At 41.3% G+C, this 8765-nt stretch overlaps 1 long non-coding RNA gene across 1 annotated transcript; it reads left to right on the top strand.

The window, feature by feature from the left end:
• Positions 1 to 914: 914 nt before the first annotated feature.
• Positions 915 to 7945, top strand: LOC115937852 (uncharacterized). Its single transcript, XR_004073073.2, has 3 exons — positions 915 to 1027; positions 5415 to 5506; positions 7290 to 7945. It is a non-coding gene; the product is annotated as an uncharacterized LOC115937852 (long non-coding RNA).
• The last annotated feature ends 820 nt before the right edge of the window (positions 7946 to 8765 follow it).

Genomic DNA, 8765 nt, shown 5'->3' on the forward strand with positions numbered 1-8765 from the left:
CACAGTATCATGGGACATGGCTACAGGTGACATCCCCAGGTAACAGATGATGGGTTTTGAGCAGAAAATCAGGGGATTTAGAGCATAAATTCACAGGAAAATAAACTCAGGTGTGAGGACAGGCTAGACTTGTATTAACAGTCAAGCTAAGGCTTTCACGCTGGGATTCCATTTTCCCCCCCAGCTCATCACCCCACCTCCACCAAGCATTTGCTTTTAATCTGGTGCTGTCCCTGGGACTAATATTCAACAGCCTAAGATCTTGTCTTTTTTTTTTTAAAGATTTTATTTATTTATTTATTTGAGAGAGAGAGAGAGAAACAGCATGAGAGGGGAGAGAGGTTCAGAGGGAGAAGCAGCCTCCCCTCCCAGCCGGGAGCCTGATGTGGGACTCGATCCCAGGATTCCGGGACCATGACCTGAGCCGAAGGCAGTCGCTTAACCAGCTGAGCCACCCAGGCGCCCTAGATCTTGTCTTTTCTGTTTGGATTTTTTTTTTTTTTTTTTGCCTACTAAAGCAGATTTCAGTGTATTTTATAAGAACTCCATTGATGGTACTGCATAAATAGTATTCAAACAAGTGTCCTCAACCCTAATTGGAATATTGTTTTATTACGCCGCACATTTCCTAAATCTCACCCTAATTAAACGTATATTGTCCTTCATTATTACCCACAAACAACTAGCCGTACTTGATTTATGGCTGTGTACGGTGGTGGTTGATGACTGTATCAGCATTTCAACTTCCAATGCGTTTCAGAGGTTTGGAGTTTATCAGGAAAATTAATTGCAGCTGAAAACCTGGCACGGTCTGTGCTTATACTGACCGGCCTGGGGCGCTTATACTGACCGGCCTGGGGCGCTCCTGCTCCCGGCTTCCTTTTCTGGAACAGCTGCCAGGGGAGTGGAGTGAGGAGTGGAAGAGGAGAGTGGATGGCGGGAGAGCAGGGTGCCACTCTTCTAGATCTTCTCACCAATCGCTGGAGTCTGGAGGGGAAATGAAAACTCTTCCCTGCTTATGAACACAGTAAGTGGACGGAAGCCTGAGTTCCCAGCTCTCCATTAGCAAGCCAGCCAGCCAGGTGTTGGCCGTCGTCAACACTGGCAGCTTTTTCCCTTTGTTTATATACGCAAAGATTTCAGGGTTTTGTGGGTTTGTTTTGGTTTTGGTTTTGTTTTTTAGTTGATTTCAGCTATGGGGTTTCAAGATATGGATGTGTTTGTTGGCTTAGAAGCAGATATATGACCCCTGAAGGCAACTGGACTTTTCCCTGACAGCTTGTCACTCAACTTTTCCAAAGGCAGGGTGGGGAACAATAAAAGACAGCTACTCTGGCTAGTGGCCTTGCAACCCACGTATTCAGCATTCTGCTTTGTGACTTTAATTGTACTCTGCCTAGCAGCATGCAAGAGCAGTTCTCCAAGGGAAAAAAATAGGAGAATTTACTTTTTTTTTTTTTTTTTTTTTTAACTAATGTAGCAGGAAGGTCCCGGTAATAAACTAGGAACTTTTAGTTTATCATGAGCGCTGAAAAGCAAAAACTCCCTGTTGAATTCAAAGGGCCTGTTGAATGCAAAGAACAGCAACCAGCCAACACCAGGTTAAGTAAATGGATTGTAAGAACTGGAAGTAGAGCTGAATATTATGAGAGGTTGGAATTATAAGCTGGGAAGTCTTCAGGAACCAAGATTGCCATTCTTTGTCATCTCTCTTGCCCATGCTTAGCTTCTCTTTCTTTCCAGAATATTTCATTTCTACTTCTTTTGAGACATCTGCTTTACCCTCTGCTTTTTACTGTGATCTGGTTCTCTGTGTGTGCTCATCCACACAGTTCCCAAACTCCCAGCCTTGCAGGTTTACATGACTCTCCAGTTCTAGTGACTACCACTACTTACTACAGTTCTGCTATCTCAGTTTAAATTAAGAGACAGGCTCTAATTGACTCCACTTAGGTCAGCTGTCCAGCCCATGCCTCATCAGTTTTGATGGGTGTGATGGCACCATGACCACTAAATACATTACTTACTTTTGCAGAGTCTATGGAAGCAGCATTGCCAAGAAAGAGGGCATTGACTGGGCACCTAGTGACCCATCCTAATTGTGATAGAGTAGGATCGATATTATACACACACACACCGGAAATGGCTTAATGGTAAGCAAGTGGTATCATATGGGAAAAACAGCTCATAGAAAATAGTTTAATTCATTGGCTTCTACGCATTAGAGGGCAGACATACCCTTGGAGTGCCTATTAAAAATGCAGACGCCGCAGCTCCCTCCAGAGATGATTGTGTGGGGGTAGCAAGCAGGAATCAATACTTTTTTTTTTTTAAGTTTTTTTTTTTAAAGATTTTATTTATTTATTCATGAGAGACAGAGAGAGAGAGAGGCAGAGGGAGAAGCAGGCTCCCAAGGAGCAGGGAGCCCAATGCGGGACTTGATCCCGGGACCCTGAGATCATGACCCGAGCCAAAGGCAGACGCTTAACCATCTGAGCCACCCAGGTGCACAGGAATCAATACTTTTTAATAAGCACTTCAGGTGAGTCCAATGAGAGTGGTCCACATACCTCATTTTGAGAAGCCCTGGTTTCTCAGCTGATTCTTAACAGAAGCCCTGGCTTCTCAGCGGATTCTTAACACATATTCAGGTGTAACTAGTGATTAGTGGTGAAGAATGTACAAAGACCCCTGACTTCCCCATAGTGACTGGACCAGGTTAGGGAGTGAGACTGAATTGTGTCCTGCATCTGAGCTCTGACTGTGATTTAGTGAGGGGGGTGTATAAACAGTTTGGGAGCCTATTCAGAGAAACTCCAAGGGCCTTCATTTTACGAGGTGTAGTTCCTGTCTGAAAAATAAAAGGTAAGTTAATTATGAAATAACATGGTCGCATTAATAATGCCATAGCAGTCAGCAGCACAGTGAAAGATGCCAGCTTGGATGACATTAGCTTGCCTGGGAGGATTGATGCTAAACCGTCAGGAGTGACATAGAAGAACTTCTAGTGCCATTACTCCTACCCCACAGGAATATCACCAGAGAGGATAATTTAATTTCTTTCATCCTTGTTTCCAGGGTTTCATACCTGCCTGAAAACCCTCATTTAAAAGTGCACAGATTTAAAATGTTTCACACCTCCCCCAAGTTAAAAATGTACTGTACTGTTGCAAGCTTGCTGTTTTGTGTGTATTTGAGAATGGTTTCAGGTTAGCTGGTGAGCCAAATATCTACCTTCCAACACCCAGGGCTCAGCCTGTTTTACTAGATGGGGGGGGGGGGGGGAAAGCAGTGGAGGAAGAACAAAATTGAAAAGAAATTAAGATATGAGCTTTATACAGCCAAGAACATCATCTTCTTTCCACACAAAGCACAGAGGGTGGTTTTTCCAGGCGCACACTAGAGCGTGGCACCTGTGTTCATTTAACTGATTACACATTCAACAAAATTTGTGTGATGTGCGATCATTTGAATCACTCATTATATATTAAAATAAACGGACACAAATACAACTCGTTCTCTGCTGCTTTTGAGAAACTAAGTAAATTAAAGAACGAAACGAAGGTGATGCTAGGCTGAAGATTTGACATACAATAGAGGCAGAAAATTCAGAATTCATGGTTTTTGACTGTGATCCGATAACTTTCAGCGCTGGCGTGCGATTAGAAAAGCAAGAAGAGGAAGAACAGTGTCTGTTCCTTGTTTTGGACCACCACCCCTACGGCCCCCAGACCACTTCTCACTGGGCTTGGGACCCTAGCTCAGAGGACCACATAGCAAAAGGGAAACAGCAGGGAAAAACCGTTTAAAAAAAAAAAAAAAAAAAGGCAAGTGAAAGAACGTAGGCCTCTAGTGAAGTACAGGTGTTTTGCCCGGCTTCCCCCATTATAATTGTTTGTCTCTTCCTTTTTATGGCTAATATGATTTTTTTTTAAGATTTTATTTATTTATTTGACAGAGACACAGAGAGAGGGGGAACACAAGCAGGGGGAGTGGGAGGGGAAGAAGGAGGCCTCCCACTGAGCAGGGAGCCCGAGGTGGGGCTCGATCCCAGGACCCTGGGACCATGACCTGAGCCGAAGGCAGATGCTTAACGACTGAGCCACCCAGGCGCCCCTGGCTAATATGATTTTTACACCTAACTTGGATGGGGCTTCTGACATTATCAATCCACTGAAACTGTGTTTTCAAGGTTTATCACTTTGACAAAACCAAATTTCCTTTCTTACCTTTCTTGACCTGTAGGCATTTGAAATGGATGACCCCCTGCCTCCTACCTGAAACATCTTCTCTTGCCTTCCCTAATAACACACAGTTGTAGTTTTCCCTTCTCATGATAGTTCCTTAGCCTTCTCCACCAACCCCTCCTCCTTCCCCTCCTTCATATTAAAATCTGAAACTTAAACGTGTTGAAAACAGAACTCTTGGGGCACCTGGGTTACTCAGTCGGTTAAGTGGCTGCCTTCGGCTCAGGTCATGATCCTGGGCTCCTGGGATGGAGCCTCACGTCCGGCTCCCTGCTCAGCGGAGGGCCTGCTTCTCCCTCTCCCTCTGCCTGCCACTCTGCCTACTTGTGCTCTCTCTCTCTCTGTCAAATAAATAAAATCTTTAAAAAAAACAAAACAAAAAAAAAACGGAACTCTTAATTTTACACCTACCTCTCCTCAACAATATCATCTCTACCCACCTAGTTGCTCAGGCAAAAAATGAGTTTTTCTTAACTCCTGTCTTTCCCTCTCCATCACACGTTCAATTCATTAGCAAGTCCACTCAAGAAGACACCCAAATGTTTCCCAACCCATTGGGCTCCATTATCCTTCACCCTGATGGCTATTATAGCTAACTGGTTTCTCTCCTTCTAGTAGTAGTGTTCTTTCCCTCTAATTTTATCCGTCTTTACTGATATCACCCTTGTCAATCACTATCATATTTTTCCTGGCTACTGTAATTACCTTTTAATTGACCTCCTAGCTGTACAGCCAAAGATGTCTTCTAAAAAATACAAGTAAGTTTTGACATTTCCTATAATAGCTTCCTACTATATTTAGAATAAAATTTGGGCTCATCATAGCATATAAAGCCTTAAGTGATCTATTACTGAATTCCATGACTGTGTTTTTCTATAGTTCTTAATTTCACAGAATGTTCTTTTAAAAACTTAAATCAGATTTTGTCATTCCTCAGATTAAAAATCTTCAAAGTTTAGTAATCCTTACCACATTGTACAATGTTATGTCTGTTAAGAATGTTTTTGGCTCTAAGTAATGGAAAAACTAATTAATGGTGTCTTAAACAAAAAGGGATTAATTTTTCTCAAAGCATAAGAAATCCTGAGTAGATGGTTGGTGGTATTGGTGCCGTTGTTTAATGACTTCATGAAGTAATCAGATTCTTTTTTTCTCTCCCATCCTTAGTATGTTGGTGTTTGATCTTACGCCTATCACCTCATGGTCCCAAGATGGTTTTTAAAGTTCCAGACATCACATCTATATCATCCATGTTCAAGGTAAGAAAAAGGTAGAAGAGATAGAAGCTATAACAATAAGCTCACCCCTGCTCCAGGGCCTTTGCACTTATTTCTCCAGCTGGAGTTTTCCCCAGATTTTCATATGGTTTGCTCCTTGTAACTATTGAGGTCACAATACAAATACCCCAGAGAAGAGTTACTAATCCAAAGTAGCACCTCTTATTTTACTATAACTGTCTGTTTTTCTTATTGAAATCTATATTCACTTTCTATGGCTGCTATAACTAAGGATCAAAATCAGGTAGCTCAATATCTTCCTTCAGGCTGCTGTAACAAAAATACCATAGACTGGATGGCATGCATTACTGAAATTTATTTCTCACAACTTTGGTGGCTGGAAAATCCAATATTAAAATGCCTACTGGTTTGATTCCTGGTGAGAACCCTCTTCCTGGTTTGCAGATAGACACCTTCTTGTTGTGTCCTCACATGGGAGGGAGAGAGAAAGGAAGCAAATTCTTTTGCATCTCTTCTAAGGGCACTAATATCACCATGGAGGCTTTACTCTTAGGACCTAATTATCTCCCAAAGACCCCATCTCCAAATGCTATCACATTAGGGACTAGGGTTTCAGTATACGAATTTGGGGGGGTACCTATTCAGTCCACAGCACTCAAACAATAGAAATTTATTGTCTCATAGTTCTGAAAGCTAGAAGTCCAAGATCAAAGTGTCAGCAGGGTTGGTTACTTCCAAGGGCTATGAAAGAAAGAGCTGCTCCAGGCCTCTCTCCTTGGCTTGTAGATGGCCATTTTATCCCTGTGTCTTCACATTGTCTTCCCTTTGTGTCTGTATCTACATATCTTCTTCTTATAAGGATACCAGTCATATTAGATTAGGGGCCACCCTAATGACCTCATTTTAATTTGGTTACCATTGTAAAAAAAATACCTATCTCAAAGGTCATGTTCTGAGGAATGGGGGTTAATAATTCAACACATGGATTTGGGGAGAGGACACAATTCAATCCATAACAAACTCAATAAATATGCACTAAACGCATGGATGGATTTGAATCCTAGCCACCATTTACTAAATGTTTACAGTGTGTCAAGTGCTACATGGAGTGCTTCATCCCATCTCCTTTAATTCTCACAGTAATCCAGTGAAGAAGGTTCTACATGTATTCTCTTTTAGAAATGGGAAAACCATAGCTGGAGATATAGTGAGTAAAAGGGCAATATAGGGGAGGCCAGGAAAAAAATTAAGGCTGGGATGTCTGTAGCAAAATACTGAGGAAACTTCCTTTGAGACCTCTTCATTACCTTTGATGGGCCACACTGGATCATAACTAGGCAAGAAGACTGAAATGGTGAGTTTAGACAGGGGTCAGCAAACTGTTTTCTGTGACATATTTTAGGCTTCCAAGTCACATGGTTTCTGTCCTAACTTCTCTGTCATTATAGTATGAAGTGGCCATAGATAATACAAAACAAATGACTGTGGTTGTGTTCCAATAAAACTATTTATAAAAGCCAGTGGCCTATGACCCATAGTTTGCTAAAGCCTTAAAGAAATTTTTGCTTTGATTTTCTGTCCTTTGATTTTCCTAAAAGCAAATTAATTTTATGAATTTAGAAAAGCTATGCTGACCTGCATCTCTGAGATGCCCAGCATTTGCTTCCCTCTTTTAGAGAGAGTTGTACTACGTCATTCAAACTCTGAGAGAATACTCAAAGTCCACAACTGTCCTCCAAAATGCTCTCTCCTCTGGAAAGTTTTTTGTCATGTCTTGTTACATTGTGAACTTATTTTCCCTCAGTGATGGCAGAAGAGAGCTGTGGGAACAGAAGAGAAGTCAAAGGCACAGAGATGCAAAAGCTAGCAATCCTGAGTTTCATTCCTGGCTGAGGGATGGACAAACAATTGGCTTCAGTGCCTATTACTTCAATTCTCCATGAGTTGTTTTCTTGTCTGAAGAGATCATAAAACATTTATCTAAGGATGTAGTCCATATGAAACGTTGGAAGTGACCTGGGAATATACTTGATAAATAGGCAAGATGAGAGTAATCTGATTAAGGGGTGCTAAAGAATTCTCCCCTGTTGCCTGAATATTTATGCATTTTCAACTTGTGAGTCCCTGTGCCCCTTGTCAGTCTTTGATGAGTATCTTGTATTTTCTCCTGATTATAAACGTTAAGGACTCAGCCTGTTTGTTTGTTTGTTTTGTTTTTTCTTCTTACAACTGCCCTACTTCATCGTAGTCTATGGAGGTCTTCTTTTTTCAAATCTAGACACTGAGCAAGGTGGAGTTTCCATCTGCTCCACCATTCACCCCTCAGTAGCAGTGTCCTTGTGGGCCCATGTCCATTGCATTTTAAGCAGCTTGCTTCTAAAGCAACCTGGAAAACAAGACATAACAGAAGTGAATATGGGAGTTTATATGACAACATAAAGATCTTACAATAGTGAACCCTGATCTAAGACTTCTCCATGTCTTCATTTTCATTTAAGAAAAAAAAAACAAAAACATTTTTCTTATTACAACAGTAACACATGGCAATATGTTAGACTAAATATCCTGAAAATCCCTCCAATACAAAATCCTAGGAATGCTAGATTAAATATAACAAACATCCTTTAAACACGTAGCTGAAATGATAAGAATATTAGAGAAATCTCCAGGGACCAAAAACAAAGAGGGAGCTGGAAACCTGTGTGGTTCATCCTGAAGTTTTTCCTGAAGCATTGACTTCCCAGGGAGCATCTGTCAATTCTAATAATCAACAGGCTTTCATTTTAATGGTTGAACAGTAGATACAAAATGAGGTTTTAGAGCATTCAGGATGGGGAATTGGAACTTCGAGATACCTCCACCTCAAGGACCTCAGAAATACATTCTGAAGGAAGGAAGGAAGGAACTAGAAAAAAAAAAAATCCACCTGCTGGCAAAAAGAAATGCAAATGACACTTGCTTATCAGGGCCTAAGCTCCAGACTGGGGAAAAAAAAAATGTAATCGAGGCCTTTCTATGTGTGGGTTTGGGATTTGAATTTCAGACTACCTGAATGTCTAGGAAACCCTAGTCTGAGGAATTGAAGTGGTTCTTGTTTGAGAAGACCCCAGGACACATGGCAAAAGCAAATGCACATTCCCTATGGAGGCTTGTCTCCTTACTCAGGCTCTGCAGGATTCTTATCGATTAAACCCCAAAGAAGACTTCACAGGTCAAAATTTCAAAACACATAGGAAATGACCATTATGTATGACAATGTTAGCAGATAAAATAAAAGCAA

This window comes from Leptonychotes weddellii, unplaced genomic scaffold (assembly GCF_054177405.1).
Source record: "Leptonychotes weddellii isolate Sample4059 unplaced genomic scaffold, ASM5417740v2 HiC_scaffold_215, whole genome shotgun sequence".
Classification (NCBI taxonomy): domain Eukaryota; kingdom Metazoa; phylum Chordata; class Mammalia; order Carnivora; family Phocidae; genus Leptonychotes; species Leptonychotes weddellii.